The 22,910-nt window shown below is 37.9% G+C and overlaps 2 long non-coding RNA genes across 2 annotated transcripts in view; one reads left to right on the top strand and one right to left on the bottom strand.

Moving 5' to 3' along the window:
• Nucleotides 1–42: 42 nt before the first annotated feature.
• The window catches only part of LOC123385175, a 23,487-nt gene continuing 619 nt past the window's right edge, over nucleotides 43–22,910 (bottom strand). Inside the window, exons 2-3 of the long non-coding RNA XR_006597339.1 lie at nucleotides 18,094–18,203; nucleotides 43–351 (exon numbers count right to left, since the gene is read on the bottom strand). This is a non-coding gene — a long non-coding RNA (uncharacterized LOC123385175). The remainder of the gene's footprint in view (nucleotides 352–18,093; nucleotides 18,204–22,910) is intronic.
• The window catches only part of LOC123385172, a 24,059-nt gene continuing 23,740 nt past the window's right edge, over nucleotides 22,592–22,910 (top strand). Inside the window, exon 1 of the long non-coding RNA XR_006597333.1 lies at nucleotides 22,592–22,893. This is a non-coding gene — a long non-coding RNA (uncharacterized LOC123385172). The remainder of the gene's footprint in view (nucleotides 22,894–22,910) is intronic.

Below are 22,910 nucleotides of genomic sequence, written 5' to 3'. Positions count from 1 at the left end.
CTCCAGCCACGTGGTCTACCTCCACCTGCCTTTCCCCACCCCCCCACCCCTAGCTCTTACTCCCCAGTCAGGCCAGCTCTCCCTCCCTCTTTGCAAGTCTAACCCTCATCCTTCAGACTTAAGTCACCTCTGGATAGTGGATTTTCCTCAAGTGAGTCCCTTAGATACTCCCCTTCTCCGTTATCTCTTCATAGCTGCCACACCTTTTTTTATCATTATTTAGTGTACTCACTTGAGATCTGTTTGTTTGTCTGACTCCTCCAGTAGACTGTAAGCTCTGGCAGGCAACTTCCATCTTTCTTATTCACCAACATGTCCCAAAGGGGCTAGCACATAAGCACACAAATATGCCTGGAACAGATAAATGTGTGTGGCAAGAATCTTCTACCATGATTATTCTAACATCTAAAAACCTGCATGACTCCCCCCCCCCCGCAACACACAGATTCGAGTGTTTCCCCTCCTAGTCTGCAGCTAATCCTAGTATTCTCAGCTTTATGATTAAACACGCAGTTCTTGAGTTTAAGCTGATTCTATTCCACAAGCTCAGCAATGCTACCTTTCTTTCAAACTTTGACTCGTGCCTCCAGCTTTCAAGGTTAATATCAAGTAGCCAAGAGTCCACGATTAGTGGAGCTGAACATCTTTCCAATGTTCACTTTACTGATGTATGATGAAAAATATGAAGGCTCCAGGTTAAGAATAAATGGTTATGTAAAATGTGTAGCTCTTAAAAGGCTTCTTTTCTAGACATTATCAATCATGAACCATGAATATACATAATTACGGTTTTTAAAATTCCAGTTTTTCCATATAAAATAATTTTATATTCCCTACCAACCTCTTATTGCCTAAATTCAGGAAGCTGAATACAAAAGGCACATTTATTTTGAGCATATTAAAGTGATACTATCTTTGAGATAACTTTGAAATTTTCAATTGTGAAAACACAATCCAAGAAAAATATCTGCAAAAATAAACATTAATGTTTAAACACTATTCAGAAAAAGCAGACTCCAGATAGCTTCTTAGTATGGCATAAAATAATGATTGGAAGAAAAAGTGATTATCATATACAATTATAAAGGCCGACTTTAGCCATATTTCGCAAAAGTTTTATATAGTCATACATATAATGACTTTAATTCATCTTCAATAGTAAAAAATTATATCCACCATGTAATGTTGACCAGACTGGCATTTGAATTACAGAAACTATAGGTGATTTCCAAATCTGTTCCAAATTTGGGTCTAATTAAATGTCTACACAGCAATAGACTTCCAAGTGTTTTACTATTTCATGAATTCCCATGCAAATTCATTAGGATGAATATTCCTAAAATCAAAAAAATGAAATTTTATCACAAAAATATGACTTACTGAACCATATTTATGTAACCTTTCAAGGCATTCAGGACTCAACTCCACTTCAACTGACACAAGACTAAGTTAGACAACTGTCGGAAAATGAAGTAACTTTAAAGAAACTTGAAATAGGGCAATGGAAGGAAGGGAAAGTGAACTAAGGAAAGGAATATTGTCTAGATGCCCTGAATCAAAATTTCAAGAAGACAGCTACCCACGGCTGCTCCAAGAGATCATGCTGGTACATAGCAGGGTATGTGAGGAGCACAAGATTCAATGTTAGCAAAGATGTATAACTCAAAGACAAAGTGCAAATAGCAATTAGAACCCCCAAGCCAGTGGGGGGGGGGGGGTGCGGTGAGGGGAGACAGTGTGGAAACACCTGCTGGTCATGAAAGGTTACATTTCAGGAGCATTAGTCCATGGTACATTCAAGAATCATCCTTTACCATAAAGTATTAAAGCAAATGTACAAATGCCATTATGAGCTTCTTTATATTAACTAATTCACAGAAATGGGAAATTTGTAGATACTCTTTCTTATCCCAGTAGACAATATTTTTGTTCATCAAATAGGGTTTAAAGCCACTTGTAGAGTTATTGGTTTTGTTGGCCTTTATACTACCCCCTCCCGACTCTCTCGCCAAATTTACAATTTTTATGCTTTTTAAAAAAATTTTTTAATATTTATTTATTTTTGAGAGAGAGAGAGTGGGGGAGTGACAGAGAGAGAGGAGAACAGAGTTTCCAAAGCAGGCTCTGTGCTGACAGCAGCAAACCCCACGTGGGGTTCAAACTCATGAACCATGAGATCATGCCATGAGCCGAAGTCAGATTTTGCTTTTATTTTTATTTTCTTAGTGTCCTACCTTGTAAGACCATGTTTTATTTCCATTTTCTGAAATTATTAAAGGGATAAATAATGTATTTATAATTCATTATAATAGAGTAATAAATTAGTTATTTACATAGTTGCCCCTACTAGCTTCTAATGATCACTGTTTATATTCATATGATCTAAACACTTGCCATTGACAAGGTTTGTTTCTCAAAAATATTTTTATTCCATGCTACTTTAAAAAGTATGTACTGGAAAATATGGGAATATAAAATAGTAGGTTTAGGTTTAGGTACCTAAAATAGGTATTTTTATATAAGTAAGAGATGTCATTGTTTATATGTGAATCTATGAGGAGCAACAAATTCAACACAAAATGTTAATGAACATTTTGATGTAGTCACCAGGATACGCTTTGGCTTTCCCCAAAATGATCACTCACCTCTACTATAGCACTGATGTGTATTTTTATTTTAAAAAATAATTATTGAAATGAAGTTAAAATAATTTCTGCTCACCTTCAACTTAGACCATACTGATACTTCAAATTTTATTCAAGAAAAAAAGAAAGGAAAAGAAAAAGTATAAGATCAGTACTCCAGACAAGACGAGGATACAGACATGCCTACTTATAGCCAAAAAAGAAGTCAGAATCTAGATTTAAAGCTACCAAAAACGTGAAAGTGGGAACATATTTCCCTTGCTTTTTAGGTTTAATGGAGAAAAATATTGGCAAATGTATATTTTTAGTTAAAATTACATTTCATTGTTTAGCCACATATGATTTCGAAAGTACCTCCCTAGGGCCACCTGAGCGGCTCAGTCAGTTAGCGTCCCACTTCAGCTCAGGTCATGATCTCAAGGTTCTTGGCTTTGAGCCCCACATCAAGTTCTGTACTGACAGCTCTGAGCCCGGAGCCTGCTTCAGATTCTGTGTCTCCCTCTCTCTCTGCCCTCCCCCGCTCAAAAATAAACATTAAAAATTTTTTCTAAGAAGTGCCTTCCTCACCCATGAGAATACATAAGCTTTGTACAGCATAGGTGATACTAGTCTATAAAAGATAATGGAGGATCTTCTTTGGAGAACTTAGGGATTTATGATTAGTAATAATAGTTTTACAAGCATCCCCCAAACCACTATTTATTGCAGCTCAGAGTCATGAACATTGATAATTATAGCTTGAAGTTTTAAAAACAACTCACCTTAAAATGCTAAACTTCCTGTGGAATATAAGAAAAAAAAACTTAACAAATCTACAGAAAAGAATAATAGCCTGATTAAAACTTGAATTAAAACTCCCAACAAATGCATAGCAGCTAATGCTGTAGCACAATAATAACTAAAACAAAAGAGAAGCATACCAGTACACATCATCACTTCTCAGTTACATAAGTACAAATAAATGGAAAATAAATGTTGTCAAATGTCTTCAATCTGAAGGCAATGTTGATCTTCAATGCGCTTTCCCATTAAAATGCTTGTCAATTATCTAGAAAATTTTAAGGTCAGAAATGGTGAACCCTAAAATTATAACCATACACCAAATAAAATACAATTTTTGAAGAATTTTTAAAGGATTTTTAAAGAATTTTTACAATTGCAACATTCCCCCTCAGATCAACAATCTTTTACTATTAGAAAGAAGGAAAGCCTTGGGCTTCATTATTCATATTGACTATATTAGTTGGTTCATTTAAATTCAAGAACTCAATTCTTTAGCAAAATTAATTTCTATGAACAGGGTTAATATCAATTTTTTAAACTAACCTTTTGGAAGGAAAGCGACTTTTCTGGAAATATGTTTTATTCCAACAGAAAAACTTAAGACTGTTAAACTATCACCCTTTACACACAGAGTGATAAACTAATATAATACCAATATAATACCAACAATAATGAAACCTTTATGAACTGCCAGTCTTTCAGTTTGTTTTACTACCATCACTCTAACAAAAAGGGAGAAAACTGAGGGATAGGGCCTCAGATATGGAGGGAGAGAAATAAAATGATAATTGATTCTAAAAGAAAGGTCTCAATAGCCATGAGGAACTACAGGTAGGACTGGCCTTGGATAGACACTTTTGGAGCAGCAAACAAACAAAAAAACTAAGGAATCTAGAAGGAAATATTCAATGTAATTAAATTCTAAAACAGGCCACTTACTCTCAATTAACTTCTAGTTTGGAAATTTTCCTATGCTGGGAATGACAAAGAATACCATAATATAGAACATAATTGTTCTTCTGGTCTGTTCAGTGGCATATGATTGCTGTTTGAAACTTGTCTTTAGGAATTCGGTTAATGTAAAATTTTGTCTTTTTTCCCCTTGCCTTTACTAAGTTAAATAAAAATAAAGATTAAATGAACAAACTATATTTACTAAGTTAACTTCTTATGATATACCTTAAGTAACTTCTTAGATATAAAACTGAATTTAGAGAATATGCTATGCGTAAATAATAATCATGAAATTTAAACTTGTTCTTTAATTCTTTTTTATTTTGAAGGATTGGGGAGTCCAAAGATTTATTAAACTTAAATTTTACTAGGACCAGTTGGCAATCAGTTTCCTAACATCATCAATATGTACTATTGTCGAGGATCTTTAACACTTCTAAGGAGAGAATTCATCCTTTGGTCATTGTTAAATATTCTTATTTTAAAGTTCTTCAAAGTGTTCCACGCACATAGGATGCAAGTCAAAAGAAAAAAAGGTACCATGTTGTAGTGTTTAAGACTGTCATTGATTTGCTTTAAACTTTTTTTTTTCAACGTTTATTTATTTTTGGGACAGAGAGAGACAGAGCATGAACGGGGGAGGGGCAGAGAGAGAGGGAGACACAGAATTGGAAACAGGCTCCAGGCTCTGAGCCATCAGCCCAGAGCCCCACGCGGGGCTTGAACTCCCGGACCGCGAGATCGTGACCTGGCTGAAGTCGGACGCTTAACCGACTGCGCCACCCAGGTGCCCCTGATTTTCTTTAAAGAAAGAAAGCAGAGGAAAGCAAAGTGAGGGTTTGTGGAACTGTGAGTTAGTTGGAATCATCTATCCTGCAAGACAAACTATGTTTACAGCTAGTGGTCACAAACTGTTTAATCAGACCCAGCAACATTGCCGCCCACGCAGCATGTTGTATCTCCTGGGCTCATTTCATTCCCTCCCCATTTGTGACTATTGAGAGTACCAAGTTAGGGAGCCTTTTTTTTTTTCCAGTTTTTTTTTTTTAAGCCTAATTATGCGTGACAATTTTGTTACTAAACTGATACACTCTTCTTATTGAACTGAGCCTACCTTCCCCATAAGCTGCAGCCTAATGCCTAACATCAGCATGACAAAAGATTTTCTTAAAAGCCCAGGAACACCTTTCTTTGTCCTAATTGCAAATAAAATTTCATGTGTTGGGTAATAACTTTTAGGCAGGCAGGCATTCCTTCCCAAAATGTGGTATCCTTAGCTTTTTCCTTTTTTTTAAGATTAAACCTGTTCTGAACGCAGTTGCTTCCATTTTTGGAAGCTTCAAGATTTGGCTTGTTTCATTGGTGCTCCCCAGAATGTGTTTATAATAAAGACAGCAAATGCTATTCTTTTTCAAAAGACACGCATTTTGAAATGTGTGTTTGAAAGGGTGAAATTTCTTACAGACATAATTGGACATCTGAATTTCTTTGATGTAGAGGGTAAAATCTTAATTTATCTGTAATTAAGAATTTTTGTGTGAAAGCACATATGAATAAAATGCATGTTTATTAAAGGTCTGAACATTAAAGACAGAATGCACCATCTTTACAGATTTTTCTCCCAATAAGCTATTTTAGAAGCAGTCTCAGTATATATAGCAAATAGTATCTCTGGTTATAAAATCACCCACATAATTCTTTGTGACTATACTGTTCTTTTTCATATGGTGATAGTCTAAGTTTAATTTTCTACCTGTTTTTTCCTGATCTGGAATAAAAGTATGAATTTTCTATATTTTCATTAAAAACCAATTCCACAAAAATGCATTTTCTAGATGCACTTTATAAAAGTTTGGGAAATGACTTCTTTTGAGACTAGAGGAACTAAATTTTTTTTCACTTCTGCCTCTATTTGACATAGACTTGAATTACAAAAAATGACTATCTATTATTATATGCCAATCAACCCTCACTGCTGTGTAACATAACACATTGACTCAAAGATAAAATTTCCATAGTTCTGGTAAATATAAAATTGCTTAATTTTTCTTTTATGATAAAAAGAAGAAAATGCCTTCTTAACTTTATTCAACTTAACCTTTCATAAAAAATTAAGATAAAATTTTGGCTCAGTGATATTATAAATGTCGAGATCACTAATAGAACGTAATTTTTATGACTTTGTACATTTAAATTAATATTTATTGAATATTAGTTATTAAAAGTCAATATACTTGAAATCACACAGTGTTAAACAGTGAGATCCTGAGCATATAGATTTGACAATATAATCAGTCGGAGATAATGCAATGCAAATTCAAAGATGTGTTCTAGAGGATCATAAGGGACACACATCTCAGTGCCATAATCCTGTTCTAAGTTAATAGTCAGGCCTTCACAAGATCTTGACCTCGGTCTTGGGATTTCAGGTATAGAAAAATACATTTATATGTTTCACTTTTTAAAAAACTTTTTAATGCAGGATGTGGTAGAAAGGGAACTAAACTGGAAATGAGGAGAAGTGGATTATAATCTTGGCTTCTCTGCTCATTAACTTGTGACCTCATGACCAGTCTTTTACCTCTTCAGACCTCAGGTCTCTATAAAATAATGAGCTCCTATTAGAAAAGCTGTAACTACTTTATGTTGTACTGTTTTTTTTTAAAGTCATTGAGTTGACTAAAACAACACATATAAACAGCATAACCACAAAGACTAACTCAAAAGATAATACATTTTTCTTTAAACCCCCTTACGGTTCTAAAAATCTACAATATACTTCCATTCCTTCACAGGTAGTCACTAAATAAAAATACACCACCTATTAAGAGTTGCTATCTTGGGGCGCCTGGGTGGCACAGTCGGTTAAGCGTCCGACTTCAGCTCAGGTCACGATCTCGCGGTCCGGGAGTTCAAGCCCCGCGTCAGGCTCTGGGCTGATGGCTCAGAACCTGGAGCCTGTTTCCGTTTCTGTGTCTCCCTCTCTCTCTGCCCCTCGCCCGTTCATGCTCTGTCTCTCTCTGTCCCAAAAATAAATAAACGTTGGAAAAAAAAAATTTTTTTTAATTAAAAAAAAAAAAAGAGTTGCTATCTTTACTGGTGGGATTATAAATGCTTTTTATTTTCTAAATTTCCTACAATCTGCATGTATTAAGCAATATATTAATAGCTAAATTCATATACCATAAAAAACATGCCAACCAAGAAAGATATTCACAAAATAGCTAACAAGAAATTGATAACTATGTATAACTATATATATGTAATTTTATATATGTAACACTATATATACACACACACAGAGGTCTCATAGATAAATACATATGTATGTACATATATACATATATGTGTGTGTATGTATATACATGTATATATGAAAAATGCAAAGGACTTAGTAAGAACATGGAAAAAAGATACGATGGGGGCACCTGGGTGACTCAGTCAGTTAAGCATCCGACTTCAGCTCAGGTCATGATCTCACAGTCTATCACTTTGAGCCCCGCACTGGGCTCCGGGTTGACAGCTCAGAGCCTGGAGCCTTCTTCAGATTCTGTGTTTCTCTCTCTCTTTTCTCCTCCCCCAACTCTCTCTCTCTCTCTCTCTCTGTCTCTCAAAAATGAAAAAAATTTTTTTTTAAAGATATAAACCAGTGCTTCCTGGAAGAAGTTAACCAACTAGTCAAACAGAAAGACTATCCTCATTAGTACTCAGGAAAATTCAAGTTAAATCCATAATAGATATTATTTTATACCACCCCATTTGCAAAAAAAAAAAAATTTAATCTGGCAACACAAAGTGTTAGGGAGAATATGGAGCCACCAGAATACTTTCATAAGTAGTGCATTCATTGGACTATAAATTGGTTCAACAATATCAGGGAAATTGGCAGTTTCTAGTAAATTGAACATGAGCATAGCCTATAATCCAGCAAGTCTACTCATAAACACACTTCTAGATGAGTCAACAGAAATGATGCTACTTATAGCAACACTCAAATCCCAGTGGCTTACTACAGCAAATTTTTACTTCTGGCTCATATCACACATTGATGTGGGTCAGTGTGGTGAGAATTCTGTACCACATAATTACTCAATCTAGTGTTTCTTCTGAATTCTAGAACCTTAAGTCCTCTATAGGATTACTTTCAACCCATCAGGAAACAAAGAGAAAATAATTGGGGGGTAATGGGTTTTGTGGGATAGACCTAGAAGTGATATATATATATCACATCCTACACCATTTTATCAACCTAAACTCAGTCACGTGGCCTGACCTAACTGTAGGGGAAACTGGGTAACGTAGTGTCGTTTTTGTGAAAAGAAAGGAAAAGATAATGTGGATACTAATGAGCAGGAGTAATCTTCATCAGTTACTCCTTTTGGTCACCAAATATCTCTTTGCCCTCTTACTGACGTACAAAAAATACATCACCCTATTTCTAAAGAAGACTGAGCCATCCAAACCCTTTAGGTAGCTCAGTGCCTAGTATCTCTGGCTTATGTGCAATGTTTTCTAGATGTGGCTTCTCTTTGCCAGCCATCTATGAATTAAAAGACAATCGTCTTTCTCCAAACTCTCATATGAAAATGTGCAACAAGGACAAGATAATCATAAGAAATCATACCTATTCTGAAACAGGAAGAAGTGGAGACACCCAAGTTTCACTGACCCCCAGCAATTAGGAAGGAACCTTGATGGATATTACACAGGGACCTTATCCTGGGAGTAGACAGTGTTCCTTGATGAGATCCTGAGATTACTGGGAGGAGCTTACCGGTCCAAAGCTGTCTTGCCTCCATACTTTAGAGTTTATTCTATGTTCATCTTCCTCCTTGTCTATACCTGATATGGGTGCTAAGGAGTAGGCTCTCCTTAGATGCTAGAGAGCTGTATTTGTTTTCTAGGTCTGCCCTAATAAGACATCACAGCCTGGTAGGTTAAACAACATAAAGTTGTTTTCTCACAGCTCTGTAGGTTAGAATTCTAAGATCAACATGTTGGCATGTTTGAATTCTTCTGAGGGAAGGATCTGTCCCAGACATCTCTCTTTGACTTACAGATGGCACCCTATCACTGTGTCTTCATGAAGACTTTCCTCTGTATGTGTGTAACCCTCATTTCTTTGTGTGCCCAAATAACCTTTTCTGATAAGACCTCCAGTCAGATTGGATTAAGAACCACCAAATATCCTCATTCTAACCTAATCACCTCTTTAAAGGCCCTACCTCCAAATACAGCCACATTGTGAGGGACTGAGTGGTAGAGTGTCAACATATGTACCTTGGAGGAGACACAGTGCAACTCATAACAAGGGCTCAAAAGTTGTTTGGCATCTGGAATGTCCAATATTAAAAGTAGTTCTTCTGGCAGTGAAATTCTCTCAAAATACTAATATGTTCCGACTTCAGCTCAGGTCATGATCTCGCGGTCTGTGAGTTCAAGCCCCGCGTCGGGCTCTGGGCTGATGGCTCAGAGCCTGGAGCATGTTTCCAATTCTGTGTCTCCCTCTCTCTCTGCCCCTCCCCCGTTCATGCTCTCTCTCTCTCTGTCTCAAAAATAAATAAGCGTTAAAAAAAAAAAACTAATATGTTTATAATCTATTTTCTCCTATTTAATTTCGTGTGTCAGTGACCACATCCACATTTCTTTTCTAGATAAACTTCTCAAATGTACTTTATTTCTTTGCTTCCTTCTCAATGTCCCTTTTGTTAAACTAATGGGTGACTACATGATGACACAGGGGCAGTAGGCTTGGGAAGAAGACCACCCTTAACCTGAATTTTGTCACAAATCCAACTGTCTTCATTATAATGAAAAGTTTTGTTGACTCTTGGCTTAAATTTTTTAGCTCTTAAATTTTTTATCTCTTACTTTATGGAGACTAAATTTCTTAAGTTTTCGTTCCTCTTGGGCTGAAAGCACAGAGGGTGGATAATCTGCCTTCCAAGTTGTCGCCGGTAATGGTCTCAGGAGATTTTTGCCATGTTGTAACAAGACTCTCCTACCCTTTAATCTCTAACATCCGATCCCTTGCCATGGTTGACTAATAAGTAAATGCCACATTTTAGGTGTTTCTGGCTAGGAGCTAAGGAAAAAGGATGGGTTTGAGGAGATTTCTGGGGCTAAGCCAGGAATTGGCATATATCAGTTCACACTGCATTGTCCACATGCATTGACCAGAAGGTGGTCACACACTCCCACCTAACTGTAGAGGAGCCTGGAGAATGCAGTGTGGACATGTAGTTGGAAAGGAAAAGAGAACATAAACCTGTGTAAGCACTGGTATTCTCTAACACAAAACCCTAGGGAATTTTTTGCACGTTTGTTAGTTGTAGCAAGAAAGTACAACACAATTCAAAATTACATTAACACAGGAATGCCTCTGTATATATACCCGTATATACATACATAGAGTCTGGTTCCATATACTGACGGGTGAAAACATATAAAACTGAATAAAATATTAATATTGCTAATACTATTTCTATCTACCTATGTTGTAAAAACTGGAAAGAAAGGTTTGGGAGATTGATGCAGCTGGCACATTTGAGTTGACGAATAAACCTTGCAGACTTTAAGTCAATGCTCACCGTACTACATCATTCCACCCACTCTTTGGTGTATTCATTCACAAACACTTACTGGGAACCTTCCACATCTCAGGCCTCGAGTTCTGGATTGTCTATGCATTAGTTAAAAAAAAAAAGCCTCATGACTATTAACAAAAGCCTGTCCTATGCCAAAGTAAAAGCCTCTAATGGAAGTATCTCCTAATAGTTAAACAACCCATTAGGTCAGAAATAGAATGGTCAAAACAAGCAAAACAAATTGTTCCAAATATTCATTTCCAGACACTGAGTGTTCCAGCAAATACTGGAGAAGTGTTTACAGTAAAGCACAAAAGGAACAGTCATGCCTTTGATTTTAAGGTATACTATCTTATGGAATCCTGGGATTTTTTAAAACTGAGAAGAGACCATAATGCTAAGGTAGATAAACCTTCATAATCTTCATTTTATTGGGAAAAAAATACAAATGTAAATAGAATTTCTAAAGTAGACAGTGCCAGAGCCAACACTAGAACCTCTCCAAGAATAGAATAAGAAATATTAAAATGTGAAGCTATCCCCAAAGATACCAATGTATTTATGTGGTAGCAACAAGAAAAACAAATTGTAGAATTAATAATACTTTACCAAGTATGACTATTGTACACAATTTTCTATAGTGATTTTCCAAATGCAGGAAATATGCAAATATCCTCTACAGACAAATTAATAGTCTTTTCATCTTTCTTCCTCCACTTCCAGTGTTTGGATCCGTAGCTTTCGTTCAGAGTATCCCTTATTTGCTTCCAATTTACGTTATTTTCTTGCTCCAACTATAAGCTGAATATTATTCAATTTCAGTACAGCTTATATCTCATCATTTGACAGATTTTCTCTTCAATTTTTGAAGGAAATGATAACAATATTTTCTTCTATTATGGAATAAACACTGTTACAAGCTATTGTATAAGCACACCCTTTTCAACCATATTGAAATGAATACACCCCTGTCCTAAGCTCCCACAGCAGCATTTCACATGTACTCATCTCTCTGCCAAGATGTTAAACTTTTTAACAGGCCCCCATTTATTTGTCCAGCACAGCATCTTACATGGAGTAAAAGCCTCATAACTGTTGTGGAATAAGTGAATCTTTCCACATGTACAGTCTGTCTGTCTGCCTCTATCTCTCTGTCTCTGTCTCTGTCTCTCTCTCTCTCCACACACACACACACACACACACACACACACACACACACACACACACAAACACAGCAGTAGCTATGCTGCTTAATGGCTGATTATTGACTTAAAGTCTTCAAGGTTTATTCGTCAACTCAAACTGCATTTTAGATGGTTGGCATGGAAAGGGCACAGTGATTACAAAATTTGCTAATTTCTCTTCTATGACAAGGAGCGGGGGTGAAGGAAGTTGTTCCAGGAACATCACAGGACCAAAGCCTCAGTAGGAGCTTATCTAACAACAGCTCACAAGAGAGGAGCCTGAGGCTAAGCCAGGAAAGACAGGCAAAAGTCCTTTGAGGAAATATGGCATACTGACTAGAGTTATGGGTTCTAGGTCCCAGTTACCCCATTGTTAACGGTGTATTTTGGGCGTTACTTAACCTCTCTGAGGCATAATGTACCAATCTGTAGATTAGGTGAGTTTTAAAAATTAAATAATAAATTCTGAGTGCCTAGAACAGTAGCTGGCACATACTAAGCACTAGATAAATCTAAGCCCTTGTCTTTATTATCATGATTGTTAGCAGTAGTAGCCCATACACTGCAGGCACAGAAATTAGGGATGAATCCAGGAACCAGGAGACCACATGTTTGGCTGAGTAGCTGAGTCCCAAATGGAACAGAAGCAGATGGTCAGCAAAGGCTATGGGATGCACATGTGGAAGGGATGGTCATTGGAGAAGACATCAGGACAAATAAGGAAGGTTCTAATTGTTACTGTGCACTTTTGCGTTTGTGATTTTGGGCTAGGAGCAATGCTTTACGTGTCCATCAATTTGTGGGATGTTATTTTTTAAATTGATTTGCCGTTTTTCCCGACATTGTCATAACAATTTCTAATATACAATTAATTCTTTTTTTTGTTCGTTTGTTTGGTTGATACACCTCTTAGCCGAACCACTCTATCCTTGCAATGGCTGGGTAATTTTCTTTTATGGAGTGACTGAAAAAGATGATGTTTTGCTTACTGTATTTATCAGAGATTAACTGCTTTTAAAAGGAAATTACATTTCCAGTTTTAAGGTTTTAATAACAGTGAAAATATTTACATTTTCTTTACGAAACAATTGAGAATGATTACATGGAAAATGCTGAGGATGATATTTACCATGAAGTGACTGTGATTTTAGGTATTCTTATTCATTAAACTCAAAAATGTGTAATCAATAGTAATATCCAAAGAGGATCATTTTAAAGGTAAAGTGAAATCAAGATATTCCCTTCATCAACTACATGACTATCCTTTATTCTTGCATAAGTAACTGGTCTAGTTTCCTAGTGTAATAACAATCTATACAAAAAGAACAACTCTTGATAAGGTGAAGTTCTAAGAAGTTGTCCAAAATGAAAATTTATATTAACTTTAAAAGTAAGAATAACAAGCACAGTTAGGAAAGAGTAAGTTTTCTTCAATTTACTTGTTTAATGTGAACATTATATAATCATATTATGAATAAAACTAAAACCAAGAATAAAAGAGTTAGGGTTATTATTCTATTCACTAAGCACTTTAACAGTCATAAAACATAACTCAAGTGTAATCATATATTCAAGTCAAAATAACCAAACATCCGGTAGCCTATCTATGGCAGGAGAATTATAACTTCTGCTATAATCAAACCAACTTGAATAACTTCATATGTGATAGCAACTTATAACACAGTATGTTCCTATTTAAACAGCCTAACCAGGGGCGCCTGGGTGGCGCAGTCGGTTAAGCGTCCGACTTCAGCCAGGTCACGATCTCGCGGTCCGTGAGTTTGAGCCCCGCGTTGGGCTCTGGGTTGATGGCTCAGAGCCTGGAGCCTGTTTCTGATTCTGTGTCTCCCTCTCTCTCTGCCCCTCCCCCGTTCATGCTTTGTCTCTCTCTGTCCCAAAAATAAATAAACGTTGAAAAAAAAAATTAAAAAAAAAAAAATAAACAGCCTAACCAAAATTTCCTTATTCAAAGACAAAAAATTTTTGAATGGAAGTTTCTTTGATAGAACGTTTGCCCATATGGGCTTTCCTTGTCACAGTCCCATGTAAGTTGGCCGCAGGAAGACTCAGGAGCATCTTGAGTTCTAAGGTCCCATCTGTCCTAGAGGGTGAAAGACATTTTAGCACTCACCGCAGAGCTAACAGTGGGTGCCCTGGCTCCACATACCTGGTCTGTGTGTTAGGGTGGCTATTGCTACTCCTCTCTTTTTATAATACCCTCAACCTGTAACATAAGGAGATTACCTGCCTTAGGGGTTTATTTTTCTTTAATGTTTATTTATTTTTGAGACACACGCACACACACACAGACACAGACACACACACACACACACACACACACACACACACACACACACACACACACACACAGAATGTGAGCAGGGTAGGGGCAGTGAGGGAGAGACACAGTATCCGAAGCAGGCTCCAGGCTCGGGCTATCAGCAGAGCCTGAAGGCGGCTCCAAGTCATGAACAGTGAGATCATGACCCGAGCTGAAGTCAGAAGCTTAACCCACTGAGCCACCCAGGGGCCCCTGGGTTTATATTTTTGACAATAACATGAGGCGATTCAGATAAAACTTATGACGCAATAGCACACAGTAGGTCAACGTGATATAATATGCTGCTGCTGTAAGATACTGCATGCTATAAAAATGCTGCTGTCATCACTCTCATTTTAGTGGTGGTAGTATTCATAGTGATAAGGGTAGTAGTGGTAGTAAAAGGCGGTTAAGGACTTAGGAGTAGGAGGAAAAAAAGAGAAAACTTGAGGGCTATAAATATAAACCCAGTGTTTTCCTGGCCATCCCATCTGGACCCTAAAATGAGGATCTTAATATCAGCTCTGCTGCAGTATTTATCTGCCCCTGCTTTTTGAACACCCTAAACCTCTTCTCCCTGGAGCCTCCTGAAATGCCCTAGAGATGCGTCACACGTCTCCACCGATGAGTTCCCCGATGACAGTGGGGTACCTGCCACCTCCCCCTCCGTGGCCCCCCTGGGGGCTCTGTTGTGCCAGCACCGGCAGCTTGGCCTCCAACGCCCTCTGACCGGATCACCACTGCGCCTCCCCAAGGTGCCGCCACTGTCCCCAAGCCCTGCCAACACTGAGGTCACCGGTGCCAGAGCCTGCTAATGTCTGCGCTGAGGCTGCAATGCCCTCAGTCGGACTGCTGATGCATCTAGGACGCCCGAAGTCACAGAGGAATACAAATGTGCCAGACGCCGGGTCTCGGTTTGGCATGGCTTCCGACAAATATTTGGATTCTCCAAACGTTTATGGAGTAATTCTTATGTGAGGCATTTTCCTAAACTTTCTTTTTCTTTTCCCTTCTTTCCTCTCTCTCTCTCTCTTTTAACTACATCATGCTATAGTGGTGATGCAAGATGATCTAGTAGATGGTTTGAAGGATGCATAAAATATTGCAATCCCGTCCTTTCTTAAAGGCAACAATAACATAGTTATGTGTTACCGTCAGGTAATTGCAAATGCGAATACTTTTAGGAAATGATAGTGCTCAGAACAAGTAAAGACGACTTCTGAGGAGGGAGAAATTAGAAAAGAGTTGTAGACATGCATTTTCTTAAATTTTGTACTTTATTGATTCATCTTCAAGAAAATAAAACATTCTGTAAATAATCTCCTTGCCAGCAGGTATTATTTTAATAAGTAAAATGCAAGTAAGAGTCAATAGTCAAGGAGAACAACATCATTAGTTTATAAATCTGCTTTTAGTCCAACTCTTGCATTATGGGTCTCCGTGGTACTTTTTAGTCCAACTGAAAACAGTAAGCTCTTGACCGTTGCTTTAGTAATTGAAAATTGCTTAATGAGTTTTACTAATGCATTTCTGCATTTTTAGCCAGCAACAAGCCTTCCGTTTCAGTAATCTATTTCTTAACTCCCTCTATAAATTCATTTACCTCTGCCACCATTATTACTTTCTTTCGTCCCCTGGTAGAAGTTAGGTGTCCTGTCTGCTATGTAGGGCTAATTAGTCCCTCTGCCTATGTCTGGTTTCTTGTCCCTTTTCCACACAGAATTTGCTTACTCTCCTCTCTTATATTTTCAAGCTGTTTCCCCCCATTGATTATATAAAGACAGCACTTTTTTGTTTTTTTGAACATAGAAAAAATTTTAAATCCTACAATTTCTCTGTGTCCCAATTTTCCTTCTGCGCCAAGATCTTATAAGTAATTTTGTAAACATGCTTTCTCCAGTTCATTTCCTGATCATCCCCAACCCCTTACAATCTGGTTTAAACTCTCTAAAGGGAGAGCAAAAACAATAATGAAATGATTCTAGATCCAGCAGCTACTCTTTGGTTTCTACTTAAACATTTCTGTACCTTTTGACTGAATCTTGCACTGGCTCCCAAAACACTTCATTTGCCTTCCCAACCCCGATTATATTTGTAGATTCATCTACTTCTGTCCTTCTCTTAAAAGTTGATCCAACCATGTACCAGAACCCTCTAAGATGCAAATCTAATGTAACTCTGTTTTAAATCTCAAAGTGGTCCCCCATTTCTTACAAGGCTTAATTTTGTAGCCTAATAGTCCACAAAACCAACTCCATTCTCCATCTAAACCATATCCACATTCCCAGTGTGCCAGAACTTTTCATGCCTAGAGCTTGTGCACGTTTCGTCTGCCTGAGACACTCCTGAGATAAGCCTAGAACATTCACTTTCTGTTAGCAACTATTTATGAAGTTCTTACAATGCATAAGGAAATACCCCAGGCTCCAGGGACACAAGGCGGATGACCATGTGTCCCACCTTTACTAACAACACCCATCCTGTGGCCATCGTAAGGGATATTTTTGTATGTTATCACATAAGACTTTATCAACCATTCCCTTAAAACTTTTTGATGGCTTCCCATTATGATTCGCTTCTAGTACCTTTTACAAGACAGTCATGCACAACACAAATTCTCCTGTCCTTTCTGCCTTGACAGGTTCTCATCACACACTTGCCTCTAATTCATGTCCAGAAAGGTCTTGAAATACACTTTTTTAAACAATGACATATCCCATTGTGGTGGGGAGGGGTATAGTAAATAGATTTACTCATACGTTCAGTAAGCTAAAATATGCAAAATCAAGTGTTCTTTCTGCTATTATCATCACCATCTTACCATCATAACCACTGATATACATGTTGGAAACAGCCACAAGTTAAGTCAGTCCAGGTGCCAGAAGCATAAAGCATTTCACAGCCTCAGTTCATGAAGTTTAAAATATACACATTAACACTCGTAAAGATACACATTATAATTGTCAGTAGAGGAATACTGTTTGTCCGTGAAAAATAAAAGATACCCAAGGAAAAGTGATTAATCAGTATTTCTCATTCACACTAAATATTCAGAGCAATATGCTTCATTATTAGAGCCAGCAAATTCACCTAGGATATGAGTATCACGTATTAAGAACAGTAACAAAATCACCCTTGAGGTCATTCATTCCACTACTGGGTGTAGGTAAAAGACTTGTACACACAGATTCGCATATATTTAGATAAAGCACGTACAAAAATAGAAGTGTTTTCCATCAAAAAGAAAAATGCTTTCTTTGCCCTATAAGTCCATCAATTGACAGCTCACGAAAACATATCCTTTCTCAAGTCTTCCCAAATTAAGAACTAAATGCTATTACTGCAACTAGCAAAGAGCACATGAAACTTTTGACTGCACTTTCCAAACTGTAATCAATCATATATTTATTACTCAAAATCTTGGCTCCCTCAACTCACAGGCACATATGGCTTTCAAACATATCTATGTTCACACGAAGATGTATAACTTCCAAATGGTTATTTTAGGTCATTTATTTTCTAATTCTTTCTCTCCATTGTGTGTTCCTGTCTCTGCAAACTCTGTCACAGTAGCCTACTCCTTTCCTGAACTTTTCTTCAACATGTGACTTTTCTCTTACCTTTCCAGACTGATCTTCTCTTTCTCCTTTGTCATTCTTCTCCCGCCTTTCAAATCGTCATTCTTCATGTTCTCTCTGCTCATCTATTTCTTCTTTACTTTTCCCCCTCTCTGAAAATATCATCCAAAACATAATCTCAATGATCACCTAAAGAGTAATGACCCTCAAATTTATATCTGCAGCTCAGATCTTTCTCTCATGCTCTTGATTTATGTATCTCACTTCACATCAACTCCTGAACTTAACACCAAGTATCTTACATCTAATGTATAGAGTAGTCAATCTACATATCCACTACCTAAATGTGTTCATCTCCCAGAATTCCTAATCTCAATTTAGAGATATTGGAATTCTTTTCAGCTGTTTCTCTTTCTTGCTCCACCATCTAATCAATTGCCACGATTTCTTGATTTTTTTCCCTATGAATATTTCTCCAGATTTTTTACTTTACCATTTCTGCGGCCATAGCTGTAGTTGAGATATGCATTGTGCCTTGTTCAACGCTTTCCAGTCCATGTTCTTTTCTACTACAAGTGTTATGTATCTCAGTGATCTGTTTAATCAGTGTAAGATCTATGTCTTATTCATCATCAATTTCCCTAGTACAGTGTCTGGGACATAGAATTACCACAGTATAAAGGCTGTAAAATGTAGCAGGCACCTACTATGTTCTAGACACTATGCTAGATGCTCTGGATACATCACGGAACAAAACTTGGAAAGATACCACCTTTCTGAAGCTTACATTCTAGCGGAGGACAACTTTATTCTTTAAATAATAAAGAAAATGAATAAGTAACTTACTAGCATGGTAGCATGGAAAGGGACTCAGAAAAAAGACCAGATTGATAGAGATGAGGAAAACCAGGGGAGAGCAACTTGGAACTTAAATGAGGTGGTCAAGGCAGACCTTACTGACATGACACTTTAGTAAAAGCTCAAAGGAAATGAGGGATTTACACATGCATTTATTAGGAATAAAAAGTTTCAAGCAGGGGCACCTGGGTGGCTCAGTAGGTTAAGCAGCAGACTTTGGCTCAGGTCATGACCTCACGGTTCATGAGTTAAAGTCCCGCATGAGGCTCACTCCTGTGGGGGCAGAGCCTGCTTTGGATCCTCTGTTCCCCTCCTTCTCGGCCCCTCCCCCACCCACACTCTCTCTCTCAAAAATGAATGAACATTAAAAAAAAAAAAAAAGTTTCAGGCAGAAGGAGCAGCCAGTACATAAGCCCTAAGATGAGAACATGCATAATGTGTTTAAGAGAGAGTAAAAAAGTGATGGCAAGAGGGAAGTCACAAGGGGGACAGAAATAAAAGATGAGATCCAAGAGCTAAGAAACATTTGGGGCCATTGTGAGGGCTCAGTCTTCTATTCTGTGTAATAAGGTTGAATAAAAAATGATAAAGCTCCTTATGAAAGAAATGGGTCTGCAAAACTAAAATTTTTCATCAAAATAAGAAAGAGAATCCAAATGACGGCTTCCGAAACGATCAACTAGCTCAGTCTATCTAATAAAATATCAATGTTTAAAAATATTGTTAGATATATAATGATAGATTCCTTCAACAGGTCTTTAAATTTGGATTGATCAAATAGAAATCAACAACCTTTCTGACTGCACCAGTGTGAAAGCTGACCACGGGTATGTGACATTGCTGCATGCTGAGCACTGAGCACAGTTGCTCAAGCTGCCTTGAGCAACAAGGGTTTTGAAAACGTTCCTAACGGTCTGGAAGGAAAAGTGGCAGCCAATCCCGGTTAACCTTTAGAAGAAGCACTCATTCCGGCAAAAAACAAAAACAAAGACAAAAACAAACACACAATTTTTAAACTGTTGCTGTAAATCATGTGTGAATGGAGAAGGCAGATTCTGGAAAATGAAGCAAACACCCACAATTAATTAGTGAGAAGTGGAACATTATTGCAAAAGTACCTTTGAAGGCTGATTTTGCTATGAGGTCCTGACGCTATAGTTTTACTTCTGTGGTTTTGAGAACTTTGATACTGATGGGAAGCTTCAGTTTTGATGGTGGAGGGAGTTGCGAGCCCCCTGCAACCGCATCAGTGACCCAGTGCATAGGGAAAACACCTCATTTGGAGAGTAGTTTCATCACGTTCCCTTATAAGGCCCAGGTGACCTCTGCCTTAGCCATCCAAGGAGGCAGCCACAGAATAAGAAAGTATGTCCAATAAGTAAGGAAGCCTACCATATGAGGACTACTTTCCATTATGTATCAAACCTAAAATTTAATCTCATGTCTCCCAATATAGCTCTAGATATTATTTTTCCAAAGCTAAAAACACATTAGATAAATGGACTCTCTTCAATATGTTTTTTCAAAACATCAATCTCTACAGATACAGAAAATAAATCCAGGGATGTATGGTATGGTTCCAGCTACAATAGGGCCTGGGCTTAGAAGGTGTCACTCCCACTCTTAAATAAGAAAATTAAAGGTAACAAACTAAAAATAAATTACTTTCCCCAGATTCTGAGATCTATGGTGGCAGGGCAAACACCCACTCCTAAATCTGGAGAGTCACAGCTAATATCTGTGTAACCTCAAGCAGAGGCCACAGAACCATAAAGTGACAGGAACACTTAATTGGTAATTTTAACAAATTTCTGGAGCCTGAGTATAAACTAGCATGATAGAGAGAAACTCCAGGGGCTTCAGATTTAGGGGCCCTCACATTTATTGAATTTTACCTCGAGAAACGCACTAGCATCTTATAGAGAAGAATCGTCTTACAGTGCAAGACGCCCTCTTGGCTCTAGCAGGAAGGAGCAACGGTGTAATTAGGAAATACGTCCAGAGTGTCCTTCATAAGAGAAGCTTTCCTTTTCCAGGGGAAATCTTTGCCAGAGCCTTATTCCACCTGGAGGAGGGCCCTCTCTCTCCCAGTTCCACCCCCTTCATCCTTCCTGTCTCACCTAAAGGGGAACAAGCTATGCTATTGGAGCAATACTTGTAAAGGTAACAAGGAAACAGGCCCACTGGAAAGGGGGTATTTCATCAAAACACTATACAGTTCTTCCTTTATCCCACACTTTAGCAGCACACGTAGGACTCCAGGACCTCAGGCTCCAGTATCATAGCAGATTACCAAGGACAAAGCATCAAGATCCAGACTCTAACAGGGAAAAGCCCAAACACAAGGAGGGGAGACAAGAGCCAAGGACACTAGAGGAATTTTAAGCTTCTCCCACCTATACCTATATCAAACATTAAATACAGCTCAACTCCTAGCCAGATTAACATAAATCTTCACAATAAAGACCTGTTTACCTTCGTTCCTGTTATACCATGAAACAGGTCCGGCTACCAACAACAACAACAAAAAATTCTGAAGAGACAAATCAGACTGCGGCTTAGATATGACACAGATATTGGAATTATAAAGCAGAGAATTCTATATAAATATGATTAAGTTGCTATAGGCTCTAATGGAGTGTGCAGTGAAATATTTTAAGTGTTGCAAGGAAAAAAAAATCTAGAATTCTATACCCATCAAGATCTTCCTCAAACGTGAGAAAAAAATAAAGATATCTCTGGAAAACAAAGACTGAGGGAATTCATTACCACCACACCTTCCCTGTAAGAATGATCAAAGAAGTTCTTCAGGTAGAAAAACAACAACACAAATAGCTCATAAGCTGAGATCTACACAAAGAAAGGAAAAGTTATGGAAAAACAATATATTAAGGTAAAAGCTATCATTTTTCTTATTCTCACTAAATCTAAAAGGTAACTATTTAAAGTAGTAATAGCAACAATGCATTGTCATTATAGCATAGGACTAACTGTATAAATGCCAGAAATACTGTAAGACACATGAGGGAGGAATTAGGAATATTCACTTATAACTACACTATCCATGAACCAGGATAGTGTGTGTGTGTTTTTTTTTTATGGTTATTTATTTTTGAAAGAGAGAGTGGGGAGAGGCAGAGAGCGAGGGAGATACAGAATCCAAAGCAGGCTCCAGGCTCTGAGCTGTCAGCACAGAGCCTGACATGGGGCTGGTACTCATGAACCATGAGATCATGACCTGAGCCAAAGTCGGAGCTCAACCGACTGGGCCACCCAGGTGCCCCCAGGATAGTTTTAATTGAAGATGGATTTAAATTGGTTACAAAGTGTAATGGAAATTCTAAGACAACCAGTAAAAAATGTTTCAAAAGAAGTATAATTGGTATGCTGAAAAAAGATAAAATCAAGTGTCAATGCCAAAATTTTTTTTTTTTCTGTAAGAAAGCAGTAAGTAATGATCTGGGGCAGAATTCTCAATTGCAAACCACGGAAACTGCGTCTGGTCAAGCAAAAACAAACAGAAACTACTTCGAGTTGACTGGGACTATCAGGCAAGAGGTCTAAAGCACCAAATTTAACACTAAACTTTCAATAATAATCCTCTGAATCGCGCCACAGAAGAGGCAATGAGAAAATCACTGTCACCAGTGCTCCTCCTAACAAGCTATATATATTACGGGTTTTTTTTAATTCGTCGCAAAGAACTTGATTTCACGGCAGGTGCTCCTGGTGCTAGCCAGAATGCCACCTCTGCCCTAGGACCCACACCGGAAACCCATCACCATCACCCAAGCCTCATGTGCCTGCCATCATCCTCCTCACAAAAAGAAAAGGAATCCTGCACGGCACATTCTTCGTCAAACCGCTTACTTCCAAACTGGATTCTCCTGCTGACACACGGGACTGGTGCGGTTTAGGACCCATGTCTGGGCTCCAGCTGCCAAAAGAAGATGGGAGCAGGTTTCCCGGCTTCTGTATGTGAAGGTAGGACTCGTAAGGGA

This window comes from Felis catus, chromosome B1 (assembly GCF_018350175.1).
Source record: "Felis catus isolate Fca126 chromosome B1, F.catus_Fca126_mat1.0, whole genome shotgun sequence".
NCBI classification, from domain to species: domain Eukaryota; kingdom Metazoa; phylum Chordata; class Mammalia; order Carnivora; family Felidae; genus Felis; species Felis catus.
Note: the sequence above shows the minus strand (reverse complement) of the source record. Positions and strands in the feature narration are given on the sequence as shown.